This window comes from Pelophylax lessonae (assembly GCF_965119305.1).
Source record: "Pelophylax lessonae genome assembly, chromosome: 7".
NCBI classification, from domain to species: domain Eukaryota; kingdom Metazoa; phylum Chordata; class Amphibia; order Anura; family Ranidae; genus Pelophylax; species Pelophylax lessonae.
In genome coordinates this window covers 31,607,892-31,627,020 of record NC_138774.1, presented here as the reverse complement: position 1 = coordinate 31,627,020, position 19,129 = coordinate 31,607,892, and the positions used below count along the sequence as shown (strand labels likewise).

At 51.3% G+C, this 19,129-nt stretch overlaps 1 protein-coding gene across 1 annotated transcript in view; it reads left to right on the top strand.

The window, feature by feature from the left end:
* Window positions 1–1,971: 1,971 nt before the first annotated feature.
* LOC309559952 (uncharacterized protein) overlaps window positions 1,972–19,129 on the top strand; it is a 72,516-nt gene continuing 55,358 nt past the window's right edge. Inside the window, exon 1 of the mRNA XM_082263429.1 lies at window positions 1,972–2,152. The gene's annotated coding sequence lies outside the window, so the exon portion shown is untranslated. The remainder of the gene's footprint in view (window positions 2,153–19,129) is intronic.

Sequence of the window (19,129 nt, the reverse complement as noted above, 5' to 3'; positions counted from 1 at the left end):
TCTCTCTCGTCCTCTTTCTCTCTCTTGTCCTCTCATGTCTCTCTCTCTTGTCCTCTCATGTCTCTCTCTCTTGTCCTCTCATGTCTCTCTCTCTTGTCCTCTCATGTCTCTCTCTCTTGTCCTCTCATGTCTCTCTCTCTTGTCCTCTCGTGTCTCTCTCTCTCTCTCTTGTCCTCTCTCTCTCGTCCTCTCTCTCTCGTCCTCTCTCTCTCTTGTCTCTCTCTCTCTCTCGTCCTCTCTCTCTCTTGTCTCTCTCTCTCTCTCGTCCTCTCTCTCTCTCTCTTGTCCTCTCATGTCTCTCTCTCTCTCTTGTCCTCTCATGTCTCTCTCTCTCTCTCTTGTCCTCTCATGTCTCTCTCCCTAAATGTTACTGTAGGGAATGGGATTCAGTGCACACTGCAGCCTTGTACCATAGGGTTAATGTTAGTGACACTGTAGGGATTGGGAAGGATGCTGGGAATGGAAATCAGGAAGCATGCAGGCAGCCTTGTAAATTTTAATTGCAGATACAGGGCACTGGGCAGGTCAGGGTTAATGTGGTAACATCAATTACTCAGTGACAGTCAGTCAGTGTCAGTGTGGACTCGATCAGATTATAGTGACAGACAGTCTCTCATAGTGGTGGTAGTAGGAGGCTGGAGGTGGACTAGTAGTAGCCTGGAAAGGAGCACAGCCGCATACATACATTACTCACTCGTGCACTGCAGCCCGCCCCACACATTCAGTGAGTTACTCTCCTCCCTAGTTTTTTCAATGGCACATTCAGGAAGCCAATCACGCCGTGAGTAGCGGCACAGCGGAACCAATCAGGTGTGCAGGCACGCGTGATTGGTTCGCTGTGCAGCTAATCACGGCGTGATTGGCTTCCTGAATGTGCCATTGAAAAAACTAGGGAGGAGAGTAAGACTCACTGAATGTGTGGGGCGGGCTGCAGTGCATGAGTGAGTAATGTATGTATGCTCACCGCTGAAGTGTCCCGGCTTCCCCTGCCTAACACGGAAGTCTGTGAGTCCTCCTCCGAGTCCCTTCCCCCTGTAAATATCGCGACCTCGGCGATATGAATATCGCCTACGGCCACAGAACGATAGTCGATATCATATCTACTATCGTTCAGCCCTATTGTTCGGCACAAAATTATTCGGCTTTTTGACTTATTCGGCCGAACACCGAAAGTGCTATTTTTTTCTATTTTCGGCCGAATAATGTTCGGCCGCCGAATATTCGGTGCATCCCTAGTATATATATACATAAATATGGCAGGGGGACATGATTACTGTGTTGGGGGGTCTGAACGAGGAAGAAAGAAGTCCATAATCTTTCTTTCCCCCCCCCCCCTCCCCCGATTCTGTCTTCACTCACCGCTTCACAAGCTCCAGGCTGGTGAACCCGGGAGTGTGAATTCTGACCCAGATCGCCAGTGAAGTGCGGGGATCGCAGCTTCATGACCTGGCTGTTTCTGTGTCAGTCAATGACAGATTCCCGTGTGAAGAGATGATCAGCGAAGAACATGTTCTCCCCCGATCATTTCTGTTTGATAAACTGAGAATGATCGGAAATGAGCTGTGATCAGCAGGATCACTGGTCATCTCCGTTTCCATTGTGTATCTTTTTGTGTAGAAAACCATGCGTATTCATACATATTTTACATAGTAATAAGTATATCTATATAACATAAATAAAATGCTTGCGCCCCCTTCTCTCGGTAGCAAGCTTCCTCCATGTCTCTGCCCCCCTCTCTCTATCCACACATCTCTTTCTATCCTCCATCCATCTCTCTCTCAGTCGCTCTTTCGTCTGCACAGCGCCGCCCATCACCATTCACCACAGGATACTCCGCCGCTTCTCCGCCCTCGCCGCCCCCTGATTGGTTGCCGAGAATCACCTGACCCCCCCTGCCTGCCTCTGGAGGGAGGTCGCGCGCGCACGCTCGGCCATCTGCTCTGGCGTAGGGCACGCGCCTTTCCCAGCGGCCTCGCGTAGCAGCGCCTATGCGACGCAGCCAATCGCCTTCCGGCGCGTCCGGCCACGCCCCCTGCATGGATGACTGCTGAGTGATGGCTGCTGCAGGTGAGCGGCTGTCCCGCGGTGAGCTGTGAGAGGAGCCGGAGACACCCCCCCTACCGGGGGGAGGGAGGACAGCGCATGGCGGCAGGTGAGGCTCCCGGTGTGCGGGGTGATATCAGGCTGGTCGGGTATGGGGGATTTTACCCCTCAGGGAGGTGAGGGCACATGACACCAACCTGGGAGGTGAGGGGGAGGTGATGGGGAGGTGATGTCCGGGGCTGCATGGAGTGTGACAGACATATAAAGGGGGTGCAGGGATGGGGGATAGAGGAATATACAGTGTATGGGGGGTGTTATATCTTCCCTCCACACCATCACAGGAGCCATGTGTGACCTGACTGCCCCCCACCACCAGGGGGAGACATTCTCCTGTAAGGAGGAGGGGAGCATCAGGGAGAGGAGGGGAGCGGCGGAGGAAGGGAGCTGCAGAGGAAGAGAAGAGCGTCAGAGGAAGAGAAGAGCGTCAGAGAGAGGAGGGGAGCGGCGGAGGGAGAGAGGGGCGTCAGGGAGAGGAAGGGAGCTGCGGAGGAAGAGAAGAGCGTCAGAGGAAGAGAAGAGCGTCAGAGAGAGGAGGGGAGCGGCGGAGGGAGAGAGGGGCGTCAGGGAGAGGAAGGGAGCTGCGGAGGAAGAGAAGAGCGTCAGAGGAAGAGAAGAGCGTCAGAGAGAGGAGGGGAGCAGCGGAGGGAGAGAGGAGCGTCAGGGAGAGGAGGGGAGCATCAGGGAGAGGAGGGGAGCGGCGGAGGGAGAGAGGAGCGTCAGGGAGAGGAGGGGAGCAGCGGAGGGAGAGAGGAGCGTCAGTGAGAGGAGGGGAGCGGCGGAGGGAGAGAGGAGCGTCAGTGAGAGGAGGATACCGGCGGAGGAAGAGAGGAGCGTCAGGGGGAGGAGCGGCGGAGGAAGAGAGGAGCGTCAGGGAGAGGAGGGGAGCGGCGGAGGAAGAGAGGAGCGTCAGGGAGAGGAGGGGAGCGGCGGAGGAAGAGAGGAGCGTCAGTGAGAGGAGGATATCGGCGGAGGAAGAGAGGACTGTCAGGGGGAGGAGCGGCGGAGGAAGAGAGGAGCGTCAGGGAGAGGAGGGGAGCGGCGGAGGAAGATGGGAGCGTCAGGGAGATGAGGGGAGCGTCAGAGGAAGAGAGGAGCGTCAGGGAGAGGAAGGGAGCTTCGGAGGAAGAGAGGAGCGTCAGGGAGAGAAAGGGAGCTGTGGAGAAAGAGAAGAGCGTCAGGGAGAGGAGAGGAGCGGTGGAGGAAGATAGCGTCAGGGAGAGGAGGGGAGCGGCAGGGGAAGAGAAGAGCGTCAGAGAGAGGAGCGTCAGGGGGGAGGAGCGGTGGAAGAAGAGGAGCGTCAGGGGGAGGCGGGGAGGAGCGGTGGAAGAAGAGAGGAGCGTTAGGGGGAGGGGCAGAGGAAGAGAAGAGCGTCTGAGAGATGAGCGTCAGGGAGAGGAGGGGAGCGCCGGAGGAAGATAGGAGTGTCAGGGAGAGGAGGTGAGCGCCGGAGGAAGAAAGGAGCGTTAGGGAGAGGAGCGTCAGGGAGAGGAGGGGAGCACCGGAGGAAGATGGGAGCGGCGGAGGAAGAGAGGAGCGTCAGGGAGAGGAGGGAAGAGGAGGAAGAGAAGAGTGTTAGGGAGAGGAAGGGAGCCGCGGAGGAAGAGAGGAGCGTCGGGGAGAGGAAGGGAACCGCGGAGGAAGAGAGGAGCGTCAGGGAGAGGAAGGGAGCCGCGGAGGAAGAGAGGAGCGTCAGGGAGAGGAAGGGAGCCGCGGAGGAAGAGAGGAGCGTCAGGGAGAGGAAGGGAGCCGCGGAGGAAGAGAGGAGCGTCAGGGGGAGGAGCGGTGGAAGAAGAGAGTGTCAGGGGGAGGCGGGGAGGAGCGGTGGAAGAAGAGAGGAGCGTCAGGGGGAGGGGCAGAGGAAGAGAAGAGCGTCTGAGAGAGGAGCGTCAGGGAGAGGAGGGGAGCGCCGGAGGAAGATAGGAGCGTCAGGGAGAGGAGGGGAGCAGCGGAGGAAGATGGGAGCGTCAGGGAGCGGCGGAGGAAGAGAAGAGCGTCAGGGAGAGGAAGGGAGCCGCGGAGGAAGAGAGGAGCGTCAGGGAGAGGAAGGGAGCCGCAGAGGAAGAGAAGAGCGTCAGGGAGAGGAGGGGAGCGGTGGAGGGAGATAGGAGCGTCAGGGAGAGGAAGGGAACCGCGGAGGAAGAGAGCAGCGTCAGGGAGAGGAAGGGAGCCGCGGAGGAAGAGAAGAGCGTCAGGGAGAGGAAGGGAATCGGGGAGAGGAAGGGAGCGTCGGGGAGAGGAAGGGAGCGGCGGAGGGAGAGGAAAGGAGCGTCAGGGAGAGGGGAGCGGCGGAGGGAGATAGGAGCGTCAGGGAGAGGAGGGGATCGGCGGAGGAAGAGAAGAGCGTCAGGGAGAGGAAGGGAGCCGCGGAGGAAGAGAGGAGCGCCAGGGAGAGGAATGGACCCATGGAGGAAGAGAAGAGCGTCAGGGAGAGGAAGGGAGCGGCGGAGGAAGAGGGGAGAGGAGGGGAGAGGAAGGGAACCGCGGAGGAAGAGAGGAGCGTCAGGGAGAGGAAGGGAGCCGCGGAGGAAGAGAGGAGCGTCAGGGAGAGGAAGGGAGCCGCGGAGGAAGAGAGGAGCGTCAGGGAGAGGAAGGGAGCCGCGGAGGAAGAGAGGAGCGTCAGGGAGAGGAAGGGAGCCGCGGAGGAAGAGAGGAGCGTCGGGGAGAGGAAGGGAACCGCGGAGGAAGAGAGGAGCGTCAGGGAGAGGAAGGGAGCCGCGGAGGAAGAGAGGAGCGTCAGGGAGAGGAAGGGAGCCGCGGAGGAAGAGAGGAGCGTCAGGGAGAGGAAGGGAGCCGCGGAGGAAGAGAGGAGCGTCAGGGGGAGGAGCGGTGGAAGAAGAGAGTGTTAGGGGGAGGCGGGGAGGAGCGGTGGAAGAAGAGAGGAGCGTCAGGGGGAGGGGCAGAGGAAGAGAAGAGCGTCTGAGAGAGGAGCGTCAGGGAGAGGAGGGGAGCGCCGGAGGAAGATAGGAGCGTCAGGGAGAGGAGGGGAGCAGCGGAGGAAGATGGGAGCGTCAGGGAGCGGCGGAGGAAGAGAAGAGCGTCAGGGAGAGGAAGGGAACCGCGGAGGAAGAGAGGAGCGTCGGGGAGAGGAAGGGAGCGGCGGAGGGAGAGGAAAGGAGCGTCAGGGAGAGGGGAGCGGCGGAGGGAGATAGGAGCGTCAGGGAGAGGAGGGGATCGGCGGAGGAAGAGAAGAGCGTCAGGGAGAGGAAGGGAGCCGCGGAGGAAGAGAGGAGCGCCAGGGAGAGGAATGGACCCATGGAGGAAGAGAAGAGCGTCAGGGAGAGGAAGGGAGCGGCGGAGGAAGAGGGGAGAGGAGGGGAGCGGCGGAGGGAGATAAGAGCATCAGGGAGATAGGAGAGTCAGGGAGAGGAGGGGAGCAGCGGAGGGAGAGGAGGGGAGCAGCGGAGGGAGAGAGGAGCGTCAGGGAGAGGAGGGGAGCAGCGGAGGGAGAGAGGAGCATCAGGGAGAGGAGGGGAGCAGCGGAGGAAGAGAGGAGCGTCAGGGAGAGGAGGGGGATCGGCGGGGGAAGAGAGGAGCGTCGGGGAGAAGGGGAGGAACGGTGGAAGAAGAGAGGAGCGTCAGGGGGAGGAGGGGCGCGGTGGAGGAAGATAGCGTCAGGGAGAGGAGGGGAGCGGCGGAGGAAGAGAGGAGCGTCAGGGGGAGGAGGGGAGCGGCGGAGGAAGAGAGGAGCGTCAGGGAGAGGAGGGGAGGAATTGTTATGTGTTGCATGGAAAAGGTCATAACACAAGGATTGCACCTGCGGCAGTACTGACAGAAACCGACTCCTAGCTGCTATATACACTTCCTCACCGCCCCACAGCAGATATACTGCTATGGGGTGAGAGAGAGAGAGAGAGCCAAGCGCAGATCTAAGTGTAGCACAGCAGTACTTTATTTACACACAATTAAAATGGTACTCACAAAAGGTCCATAAAAGCAGTAGCAGGGGGAAAGTCTCTGGAGTCACATCCAGATTTCCCCCTGCTACTGCTTTTAGAGATGCCTGCTTTTATGGACCTTTTGTGAGTACCATTTTAATTGTGTGTAAATAAAGTACTGCTGTGCTACACTTAGATCTGCGCTTGGCTCTCTCTCTCTCTCCTGGAATCACACAGGGTCGCTTCACCCTCTACAAGCCTGCAGCCATTCAAGTGTCCAGCCATCGGATTGCACTCCACCTCCTGCCCACAGTATACTATTGCAGTCACCCACATTGTCTGATTGCGCCAATCTCTCTCCCCCCTCTGCTATACTGCTATGGGGTGGCTGTTCTGCGCGGGATCACATATTTATTTATATATATATATATATATATATATATATATATATATATAATACACACACACACAGTATTTCACAAAAGTGAGTACACCCCTCATATTTTTATGAATAGTTTATTACCTCTTTATGTGACAACACTGAAGAAATGACACTTTGCTACAATGTAAAGTAGTGAGTGTACAGCTTGTATAACAGTGTAAATTTACTGTCCCCTCAAAATAACTCAACACACAGCCATTAATGTCTAAACCGCTGGCAACAAAAGTGAGTACACCCCTAAGTGAAAATGTCCAAATTGGGCCGAATTGGCCATTTTCCCTCAATGGTGTCATGTGACTCGTTAGTGTTCCAAGGTCGCAGGTGTGTTAAATTTGGTGTTATCGCTCTCTCTCTCTCATACTGGTCACTGGAAGTTCAGTATGGTACCTCAGTGCAAAGAACTCTCTGAGGATCTGAACAAAAAGAATTGTTGCTCTACATAAAGATGGCCTAGGCTATAAGAAGATTGCCAAGACCCTGAGCAGGCCTCGCCATGGTCGACCAAAGAAGTTGCGTGCACATGCTCAGCGTCATATCCAGAGGTTGTCTTTGGGAAATAGACGTATGAGTGCTGCCAGCATTGCTGCAGAGGTTGTAGGGTTGGGGGGTCAGCCTGTCAGTGCTCAGACCACACGCCGCACACTGCATCAAATTGGTCTGCATGCCTGTCGTCCCAGAAGGAAGCCTCTTCTAAAGATGATGCAGACTAAGGACATTAATTACTGGAACCATGTCCTGTGCTCTGATGAGACCAAGATAAACTTGTATGGTTCAGATGGTGTCAAGCGTGTGTGGCGGCAACCAGGTGAGGAGTACAAAGACAAGTGTGTCTTGCCTACAGTCAAGCATAGTGTCGGGAATGTCATGGTCTGGGGCTGCATGAGTGCTGCCGGCACTGGGGAGCTACAGTTCATTGAGGGAACCATGAATACCAACATGTACTGTGACATACTGAAGCAGAGCATGATCCCCCTCCCTTCAGAGACTGGGCCGCAGGGCAGAATTCCAACATAACGACCCCAAACACACCTCCAAGACGACCACTGCCTTGCTAAAGAAGCTGAGGGTAAAGGTGATGGACTGGCCAAGCATGTCTCCAGAGCTAAACCCTATTGAGCATCTGTGGGGCATCCTCAAACATAAGGTGGAGGAGCGCAAGGTCTCTAACATCCACCAGCTCCGTGATGTCGTCATGGAGGAGTGGTTGAGGACTCCAGTGGCATCCTGTGAAGTTCTGGTGAACTCCATGCCCAAGAGGGTTAAGGCAGTGCTAGAAAATAATGGTGGCCACACAAAATATTGACACTTTGGGCCCAATTTGGACATTTTCACTTAGGGGTGTACTCACTTTTGTTGCCAGCGGTTTAGACATTAATGGCTGTGTGTTGAGTTATTTTGAGGGGACAGCAAATTTACACTGTTATACAAGCTGTACACTCACTACTTTACATTGTAGCAAAGTGTCATTTCTTCAGTGTTGTCACATGAAAAGATATAATAAAATATTTACAAAAATGTGAAGGGTGTACTAACTTTTGTGAGATACTGTGTGTGTATATATAATATATATTTTTTTTCCCATTTAATTCCGCTTCTGATGTTATTACTAACAGCAAAAGCCAATCTGCGGGTGTCGGGCAACGGATGTCCACCGGCACCTGCTAATCGTCGGGCAAGGACCTGGGACACAGCTCTGCCTTTAAAAACAAGGCAGAGCTCCATTCTGACATGTTCCTGCAAAGCAAGGACTAGAATCCATCACTTTCCTTAGTAAAAGCAGCACGCAGTTTACACACAAACACTGGCTAGGCACACACTTAACCCTTTGATCGCCCTAGATCAGGGATCCTCAAACTACGGCCCTCCAGCTGTTGTGGAACTACACATCCCGTGAGCCATTGTAAAAACTCTGACATTCACAGACATGACTAAGCATGAGGGGAATTGTAGTTCCTGAACAACTGGAGGGCCATAGTTTGAAGACCCCTGCCCTAGATGTTTAACCCCTTTCCCAGGCAGTGTCATTAGCATAGTGCATATTTTTAGCACTGATCACTGTTTTAGGGTCACTGGTTCCAGGAAAATGTTTAAAAGTGTCAGTGTCCGATTGTCCACCGCAATATTGCAGTCTCGCTATAAGTCGCAGATCATCGTCATTACTAGTATATAAAAAAATAAAGTGTATGTATATGTATGTATGTGTATATCTAGATTGTAAGCTCTAACGAGCAGGGCCCTCTAGTTCCTCCTGTTTTGAACTGTATTGTAACTGTATTGTCTTCCTTCATATTGTAAAGCGCTGCGCAAACTGTTGGCGCTATATAAATCCTGTATAATAATAATATATATATATATATATATATATATATATATATATATACACACACACACACACACACACACACACACACACGCGCACGCGCACTGTAACGCTCCTGCGTTTCTTGTATGGTGTGGATTTTCAGCTGCAGAAATAGTTCCACGTCAGTAGTCTTGTAAGAGATATGCTGAGATACCGTTCCCAACCTCAATGACTCATCATGTGTGGAAGGTCTTATTTCAGCCAGTAAATACACACAATTAGCAAGCTGGTTCCTAGAGTGACTTTATGTATGTAGTAACACAATGATGAAGATTTAAGAGACAGGTTGAGTGGAGGTGGTAGGTGACAGACACTTGAAGGTAAGACAGTAGCAGATGGATGCAGGTAGGTTTAGCAATCATGTATGGTAGCAGATGACAGAGTAGCAGGTGGACATACAAGAGAGATCAACCCAGTGCAGGAATAAGTAGCAGTAGTCTCAAGAGCTAGCAATCTAGTTATGCAGATGTGATAAACAGTCTTTACTATGCAGAGCTAGATAGTGTAAGCTTAGTATAAGTTTATAGAGGTTTCCCCTGCGGGGTACTTAGCACTAATAGCAATACAGCCGAAGGGTGGTTCAGGAGGAGCGGATGATCCAGTAGCGGGATACAGGGATCAGCGCAGCGAGGTTCCGTCAGCGAGGTAAGCTTGCAAGCATGAAAGCTTCAAGCCAAGTTAGCATCCAGGTAAGGGTGTTTGAACGAACACATGTGAGTGAGAACCGGCGATTTAAATAGCCATCTAGTCCAGCACTGAGTGATGACAGCTTCAGTCTTAAAGGTGTATGCGCACCTTTCCAAAAGAGAATGGTGGGGTGCATACACTTGTGAAAAGAGTAATTTAGGGTACCAAAGGTACCGGAACATTACAATACCCCCCCCCCCCCTTAAGGCCGGCTCCTGAAGGCCTCTGGAGCTGGTTTGTCTGGGTATCTCGCATGAAAATTGCGGATTAATCTAGGGGCATGTATGTCAGAGGTGTTTAGCCAGGTGTCGTCTTGGGGCCCATAGTTCTTCCATCTAACCAAGTACTAAAGTCTTCTTCTGTAGATACGAGAATCCAGAATCTCTTTTATCTCGTATTCTTCTCCACCTTCAACTTGTACAGGAGGGGGAGGTGGAATATTAGGCCTTATTCCTTGGCCCGGAACATGGGGTTTCAGTAGCGACACATGGAAAATGGGATGGATTTTTAGGTCTATTGGCAATGTAAGCTGTACTGCAGCTTTTCCAATAAGTTTTTTGATTGGGAAAGGTCCCAAGAACAGAGGTCCAAGCTTTTTGCTAGGGATCTTCAGTCTTAAATTTTTTGTTGAGAGCCAAACGAGGTCCCCGATAGTGTACTGTGGAGAAGGTCTTCTACGAAGATCATAGTACTTCTTTTGTTGACTGTGAGCGTGTGCAATGGTAGTATTTAGTAAACCCAGAGAATCCTTTATTTGGGTAAGATAGTCTGAAGCTACTGGGTTATTTGAAGGAAGGATGCGTGGTGGAAGAATAGAGGGATGAAACCCATAGTTCAAGTAGAACGGACTCTGCTTGGTTGTACTGTGGGTTGCGTTGTTGTAGGCAAATTCTGCCAGGGGGAGAAGATCCACCCAATCATCCTGTTGGTAAGAAGTGTAACAACGTAAATACTGCTCGATGCATTGGTTGACTCTTTCAGTCTGTCCGTTGGTCTGCGGATGGTAAGGAGAAGTGAGCTTCCACTCGATCCGTAGTATGTGACATAGTTCTTGCCAGAACTTAGAAATAAATTGGGATCCACGGTCAGAAAGAAGAGTTTTTGGGATACCATGTAATCTGAAGACATGTTTCATCAGGAGTTCTGCCGTTTGTTTGGACGAAGGTAGTCTGCGAATAGCAATGAAATGTGCCATCTTTGTCAGATGGTCCACTGACACCAAGATGGTATTAAATCCTTTGGAAAGAGGCAATTCTACGATGAAGTCCAATGACAAAACCTCCCATGGAGTTTGGGGTATTGGTAGACTGCATAGTAGACCGGATGGTCTCGTAGTGTCAATTTTGGACCTGGCACAGACATTGCATGAAGAGACGAATTTTTGTATAGATGTTTTCATGTCAGGCCACCAGAATTGCCGGGAAATCAAATTAAAAGTCTTTGTCATACCCATATGTCCTGCCATAGGCACATCATGCGATAATTCCAAGATCTTGGTGCGTATGGTAGGTGGTATGTAAAGTTTGTCGTTGTAGTAGAGGAAGCCTTCTGCATCAGTATTTAGTTGTGGTGGGGGTGAATCCAAACTTATACCATGCAAAACCTCTTCCTTCAAGGAACGGACAACTCCAATAATGCGTTTGTGAGGTATTATAGGAACGGAAAGGATTTCAAAGTAGTTTTCTTCAGTTAGTCGTGATAGTGCATCCGCCTTTTTGTTCTTATCTGCAGGTGTGTAGGTCACTAGGAAGTTAAACCTTAGAAAGAATAGTGACCATCGTACCTGTCGGTGCGAGAGAGTTTTGCTAGTCTGAAGATATTGGAGGTTTTTATGGTCCGTGTATATAATTTTTGGTAATTGGGTGCCTTCGAGTAAATGTCGCCAATTCTCCAGAGCCAATTTTATAGCAAGCAGTTCCTTTTCACCCACGGGGTAATTTATCTCGGGACTGCTTAGGGATTTCGAAAAAAAGGCGACTGGATGAAGTGGTGAAGTGTGGGTTGGTCGTTGGGAGAGTATTGCTCCTACTGCCATGTTTGACGCATCTACCTCCAGAATGTATTGGAGGGATGGGTCTGGATGGCGTAATATGGGAGCGGAAGTAAACCTTGTCTTTAACAAGTGGAAAGCTTTATTTGCTTCTTCTGACCATTTAAATGGTATTTTTATGCTAGTGAGCTGTGTGAGGGGTCTCACAATAGCAGAAAAGTTTTTAATGAACTTCCTGTAGAGATTTGAAAATCCCAGGAATCGCTGTAGCGCCTTGCGTGTGGTTGGTGTAGGCCAATCCTGAATGCAGGATATTTTACTCATGTCCATCTCGATTCCTGTTTTGGATATGATGTAGCCTAGAAAGAGTACCTCATCTTTATGGAACAAGCATTTCTTCAGTTTCACATAAAGATTATGTGCAAGCAATCTCGATAATACTAGTCTTACATGTCTTATGTGTTCAGACAGGGTCCGTGAATATATAAGTATATCGTCCAGATATACCACAACACAGACATCTAGTAAGTCTTTAAAAATATCGTTTATAAATCGTTGGAAAACTGCAGGGGCATTGCATAGCCCGAATGGCATCACAAGATATTCGAACAATCCGTATCTAGTTCTGAATGCAGTCTTCCACTCGTGTCCATCACGGATTCGAATGAGATTGTATGCTCCTTTCAGGTCCAATTTTGAAAAATGGGTAGCTCCACGCACCTGCTCAATGAGCTTAGGGATAAGCGGTAGAGGATAGCGATCTTTTATTGTGATAGCATTCAATTTCCTGTAGTCGATGATAGGTCTGAGACTTGAATCCTTATTGCGAACAAAAAAGAGTCCTGCTGCTGTGGAAGAAGTGGAAGGTCTAATAAAACCTTTTTCCAAATTCTCATCCAAATAGGTTTTGAGATGGGAAAGTTCATCCTGTGAAAGAGGATAAACATGACCGAACGGCAATTTGCTATTTGGGAGTAGATCAATGCTACAATCATAGTCTCGATGAGGAGGTAATGCTTGTGCATTTTTCTCAAGAAAAACCTCAGAAAGATCCTGATAACATAGTGGTGCAATCTCATCTGTCACCACAGACAGAATCTTCCCGGAAGACGGGAGGTTACACGTATCCTCGCAATAACAAGAGGGGAAGGCCAAGGACCGTTCCTTCCAATCTATGGTTGGTTGGTGTGTGTGCAACCAGGGAAGTCCCAACACAATGGGAAAGTGGGGTGATGGTATTAAATCGAAGGTAGAAGTCTCCCTATGAGACTCGTTAATAGTGACTAGAAGTGCTTGTGTCTGATCGGTGATCGGACCAGAGGATAACGGAACACCGGTAATAAGACTCACTGAGACAGGTTTAAGTTTAGAAATAATAGGAATTTTAAGCATATATCCATATAATTTCCACAAGATCCTGTGTCAATCATGGCCTTAGTAGTAATCCTGTTCTGGTCCCACTGTAATGTCAAAAAAACAGAAATGTAGGGGTTAGTGAATGAAGTTGTCAATCCTCCTAGAGAGACATGTGAACACTCGCCCTTCTTTTTGTTGACTAGGGGACAGACGTTTATCTTGTGATCCGGGGATGCACAGTACAAGCAGAGATTTTCATTTCGTCTTTTGGCTTTTTCCATAGTTGATAGCGGTGGGCGTATGGTTCCTACCTCCATAGGAACGGCCAGACTCTGAGAGGAAACGGATAATGGCATTCCCATCTTTTCAGCCTTTCTTTCTCGTAGTCTTCTATCTATGGTAATACTGAGTTGTATTAATGCATCCAGGGTTTTAGGCAGATCCGCTTGGGCGAGCTCGTCCTTAACGGCTTCTGATAGGCCAAGCCTAAATTGGGTTTTCAGAGATGCATCATTCCATTCTGAATCAAGGGTCCATCTCTTGAATTCTGCGACAAAGTCTTCCACAGGCCTCCTTCCTTGTTTCAAGGATCTTAATTGAAGATCGGCAGTACTCTGCCTATTGGGGTCATCATATAGGCTAGTGAGCTCTGCCAGGAACAAGGCATAGGAGTTGAGAAGCTGGTCGCTTTTCTCAAAAAGAGAATCTGCCCAGGCTCGAGGATCGCTTGATAGGTAAGAAATAATAGTACAAACCTTAATGTGATCAGTAAGGTAGGTACGAGGTTTTAGCAAAAAAAGTAACTCGCATGCGTTTTTAAATTCGCGAAATTTTTTGCGATCGCCTGTAAAAACCAAAGGGGGATTTATCTTGGGTTCAGGGGACTGAGCAGTGGTAAGTTGTGTCAGTCTAATTACCTGCTGCGACAGAGCCTGATTGTCTTCTTTTAATTCAGCAAGTGCGTGTATTAACGCAGATACTTGCTGTTTTAATTGTGTCACCTGAGTGGTTATTTCTGCTGAATCCATTTTTTAGGTTCGTTCAATCTGTAACGCTCCTGCGCTTCTTGTATGGTGTGGATTTTCAGCTGCAGAAATATTTCCACTTCAGCAGTCATGTAAGAGATATGCTGAGATACCATTCCCAACCTCAATGACTCATCATGTGTGGAAGGTCTTATTTCAGCCAGTAAATACACACAATCAACAAGCTGGTTCCTAGAGTGACTTTATGTATGTAGTAACACAATGATGAAGATTTAAGAGACAGGTTGAGTGGAGGTGGTAGGTGACAGACACTTGAAGGTAAGATAGTAGCAGATGGATGCAGGTAGGTTTAGCAATCATGTATGGCAGCAGATGACAGAGTAGCAGGTGGACATACAAGAGAGATCAACCCAGTGCAGGAATAAGTAGCAGTAGTCTCAAGAGCTAGCATTCTAGTTATGCAGATGTGATAAACAGTCTTTACTATGCAGAGCTAGATAGTGTAAGCTTAGTATAAGTTTATAGAGGTTTCCCCTGCGGGGTACTTAGCACTAATAGCAATACAGCCGAAGGGTGGTTCAGGAGGAGCGGATGATCCAGTAGCGGGATACAGGGATCAGCGCAGCGAGGTTCCGTCAGCGAGGTATGCTTGCAAGCATGAAAGCTTCAAGCCAAGTTAGCATCCAGGTAAGGGTGTTTGAACGAACACATGTGAGTGAGAACCGGCGATTTAAATAGCCATCTAGTCCAGCGCTGAGTGATGACAGCTTCAGTCTTAAAGGTGTATGCGCACCTTTCCAAAAGAGAATGGTGGGGCGCATACACTTGTGAAAAGAGTAATTTAGGGTACCAAAGGTACCGGAACATTACACACACACACACAGTATACATTCCAGAGTTCGTAGATGCTATACCTTTTGTACGAATCAATATACGCTTATTGGGATTTTTTTCTTTTTTTTTTTTTACCAAAAATATGTAGCAGAATTCATATTGGCCTAATTTTTTGAAGAAATTAGATTTTTTTTTTTAAATATTTTATAGCAGAAGTAAAAATACATTTTTTTTTCTCTCCCCCCCCCCCCCCCCCAATTTTCAGCCTTTTTTTTTTTTTTTTTTTTTTTAGTGCAAATAAAACACCAAAGGTGATCAATTACCACCAAAAGAAAGCTCTATTTGTGGGGAAAAAAAGGACATCAATTCTATTTGGGTACAGCATCGCATGACCACCGTGCAAATGTCAGTTAAAGTAACGCAGTGCAGTATTGCATAAAATGGCCTGGTCATGAAGGGGGGTAGATCTTCCAGGGGTCAAGTGGTTAGGAGCTGGGTGTTTACATTTTCATGCTGCACTGTGGACTTTGTGGTGGAGGGAAATCTGCTGCCCGATCACTTCCACATGTACTATAATGTGCTACCCGCCCCCCATGGATGACCTGTCCCTCCTAGGATCACCATAGCGGGTGTCAGAATGCAGAGTCGCAGGAGAGGTTTGCCCCCCCCCCCCATGTGTCCCAGGATGACCTGTCCCTCCTAGGATCATCATAGCGGGTGTCAGAATGGAGAGTCGCAGGAGAGGTTTGCCCCCCCATGTGTCCCAGGATGACCTGTCCCTCCTAGGATCACCATAGCGGGTGTCAGAATGGAGAGTCGCTGGAGAGGTTTGCCCCCCCCCCCATGTGTCCCAGGATGACCTGTCCCTCCTAGGATCACCATAGCGGGTGTCAGAATGGAGAGTCGCAGGAGAGGTTTGCCCCCCCATGTGTCCCAGGATGACCTGTCCCTCCTAGGATCATCATAGCGGGTGTCAGAATGGAGAGTCGCAGGAGAGGTTTGCCCCCCCCATGTGTCCCAGGATGACCTGTCCCTCCTAGGATCACCATAGCGGGTGTCAGAATAGAGAGTCGCAGGAGAGGTTTGCCATCCCCCCCCCCCCCGTGTCCCAGGATGACCTGTCCCTCCTAGGATCATCGTAGCGGGTGTCAGAATGGAGAGTCGCAGGGCAGGTTTGCCCCCCCCCCCCCAAATGTGTCAGGATGACCTGTCCCTCCTAGGATCACCATAGCGGGTGTCAGAATGGAGAGTCGCAGGAGAGGTTTGCCCCCCCATGTGTCCCAGGATGACCTGTCCCTCCTAGGATCATCATAGCGGGTGTCAGAATGGAGAGTCGCAGGAGAGGTTTGCCCCCCCATGTGTCCCAGGATGACCTGTCCCTCCTAGGATCACCATAGCGGGTGTCAGAATAGAGAGTCGCAGGAGAGGTTTGCCACCCCCCCCCCCGTGTCCCAGGATGACCTGTCCCTCCTAGGATCATCGTAGCGGGTGTCAGAATGGAGAGTCGCAGGGCAGGTTTGCCCCCCCCCCCCCAAATGTGTCAGGATGACCTGTCCCTCCTAGGATCATCATAGCGGGTGTCAGAATGGAGAGTCGCAGGAGAGGATTGCCCCCCCATGTGTCAGGATGACCTGTCCCTCCTAGGATCACCGTAGCGGGTGTCGGAATGGAGAGTCGCAGGAGAGGTTTGCCCCCCCCCCATGTCAGGATGACCTGTCCCTCCTAGGATCATCATAGCGGGTGTCAGAATGGAGAGTCGCAGGAGAGGTTGCCCCCCCCCCCATGAGTCCCAGGATGACCTGTCCCTCCTAGGATCATCATAGCAGGTGTCAGAATGGAGAGTCACAGGGCAGGCTTGCCCCCCCCCCCCCCCCCCAATGTGTCAGGAAGACCTGTCCCTCCTAGGATCATCATAGCGGGTGTCAGAATGGAGAGTCGCAGGAGAGGTTGCCTCCCCCCCCCCCCATGAGTCCCAGGATGACCTGTCCCTCCTAGGATCATCATAGCAGGTGTCAGAATGGAGAGTCACAGGGCAGGCTTGCCCCCCCCCCCCCCCCAATGTGTCAGGAAGACCTGTCCCTCCTAGGATCATCATAGCGGGTGTCAGAATGGAGAGTCGCAGGAGAGGTTCCCCCCCCCATGAGTCCCAGGATGACCTGTCCCTCCTAGGATCATCATAGCGGGTGTCAGAATGGAGAGTCGCAGGAGAGGTTGCCCCCCCCCCCCCCCCATGAGTCCCAGGATGACCTGTCCCTCCTAGGATCATCATAGTGGGTGTCAGAATGGAGAGTCGCTGGAGAGGTTTGCCCCCCCCCCCATGTGTCCTAGGATGACCTGTCCCTCCTAGGATCATCATAGCGGGTGTCAGAATGGAGAGTCGCAGGGGAGGTTTGCCCCCCCCCCCCCCGTGTGTCCCAGGATGACCTGTCCCTCCTAGGATCATCATAGCGGGTGTCAGAATGGAGAGTCGCAGGGGAGGTTTGCCCCCCCCCCCCCCCCAATGTGTCCCAGGATGACCTGTCCCTCCTAGGATCATCATAGCGGGTGTCAGAATGGAGAGTCGCAGGAGAGGTTGCCCCCCCCCCATGAGTCCCAGGATGACCTGTCCCTCCTAGGATCATCATAGCAGGTGTCAGAATGGAGAGTCACAGGGCAGGCTTGGCCCCCCCCCCCAATGTGTCAGGAAGACCTGTCCCTCCTAGGATCATCATAGCGGGTGTCAGAATGGAGAGTCGCAGGAGAGGTTCCCCCCCCATGAGTCCCAGGATGACCTGTCCCTCCTAGGATCATCATAGCGGGTGTCAGAATGGAGAGTCGCAGGAGAGGTTGCCCCCCCCCCCATGAGTCCCAGGATGACCTGTCCCTCCTAGGACCATCATAGTGGGTGTCAGAATGGAGAGTCGCTGGAGAGGTTTGCCCCCCCCCCCCCATGAGTCCCAGGATGACCTGTCCCTCCTAGGATCATCATAGCAGGTGTCAGAATGGAGAGTCACAGGGCAGGCTTGCCCCCCCCCCCAATGTGTCAGGAAGACCTGTCCCTCCTAGGATCATCATAGCGGGTGTCAGAATGGAGAGTCGCAGGAGAGGTTCCCCCCCCCCATGAGTCCCAGGATGACCTGTCCCTCCTAGGATCATCATAGCGGGTGTCAGAATGGAGAGTCGCAGGAGAGGTTGGCCCCCCCCCCCCCCCCCCCCATGAGTCCCAGGATGACCTGTCCCTCCTAGGATCATCATAGTGGGTGTCAGAATGGAGAGTCGCTGGAGAGGTTTGCCCCCCCCCCCCATGTGTCCTAGGATGACCTGTCCCTCCTAGGATCATCATAGCGGGTGTCAGAATGGAGAGTCGCAGGGGAGGTTTGCCCCCCCCCCCATGTGTCCCAGGATGACCTGTCCCTCCTAGGATCATCATAGCGGGTGTCAGAATGGAGAGTCGCAGGGGAGTTTTGCCCCCCCCCCCCAATGTGTCCCAGGATGACCTGTCCCTCCTAGGATCATCATAGCGGGTGTCAGAATGGAGAGTCGCAGGAGAGGTTGCCCTCCCCCCCCATGAGTCCCAGGATGACCTGTCCCTCCTAGGATCATCATAGCAGGTGTCAGAATGGAGAGTCACAGGGCAGGCTTGGCCCCCCCCCCCAATGTGTCAGGAAGACCTGTCCCTCCTAGGATCATCATAGCGGGTGTCAGAATGGAGAGTCGCAGGAGAGGTTCCCCCCCCATGAGTCCCAGGATGACCTGTCCCTCCTAGGATCATCATAGCGGGTGTCAGAATGGAGAGTCGCAGGAGAGGTTGCCCCCCCCCCCCCATGAGTCCCAGGATGACCTGTCCCTCCTAGGACCATCATAGTGGGTGTCAGAATGGAGAGTCGCTGGAGAGGTTTGCCCCCCCCCCCCCCATGTGTCCCAGGATGACCTGTCCCTCCTGGGATCATCATAGCGGGTGTCAGAATGGAGAGTCGCTGGAGAGGTCCCCCCCCCCCCCCCACGTGAACTATGAACCTGGAAGTGATCAGTTCTGATCACTTCCAGGTTCAGTGTTGTCATTCCTCAGGGCTATTTGAAAAAAGATCAAAAATCACAGGTGGGGTATAATAGACCCCTAATGTTTCCCAAAAGAGAACGGGTCACCTGCAATCACATTGGATGCTTATCGGACCCCTTGTGATAGCAGTAAAATAGAAGAAGTTATTAAAAAAATTAAAGTTTAATAAAATTAAAACTATAATTGATTCATTCCTTCCCCATACAATCACAATAAATGCATCGGCTAAGCCTGAATTGAAGAAAAGAGTGAGTGAGATCCATAATTCTAGGTCCATCGTTCACTGTTGACAAATGTATTGATCTGTAAAGGCTTTACCACTTGCCGACCGCCTAACTGGGAATTTACATCAAGCCTCTGGTGTTAAATACCGGGGTTATGGCTGCAGCTAGATGCCATAACACCAGTTTCTTCTTTTCCCTTAGATAAAAGTTGTCCCTGCAGTGGATTTGCCA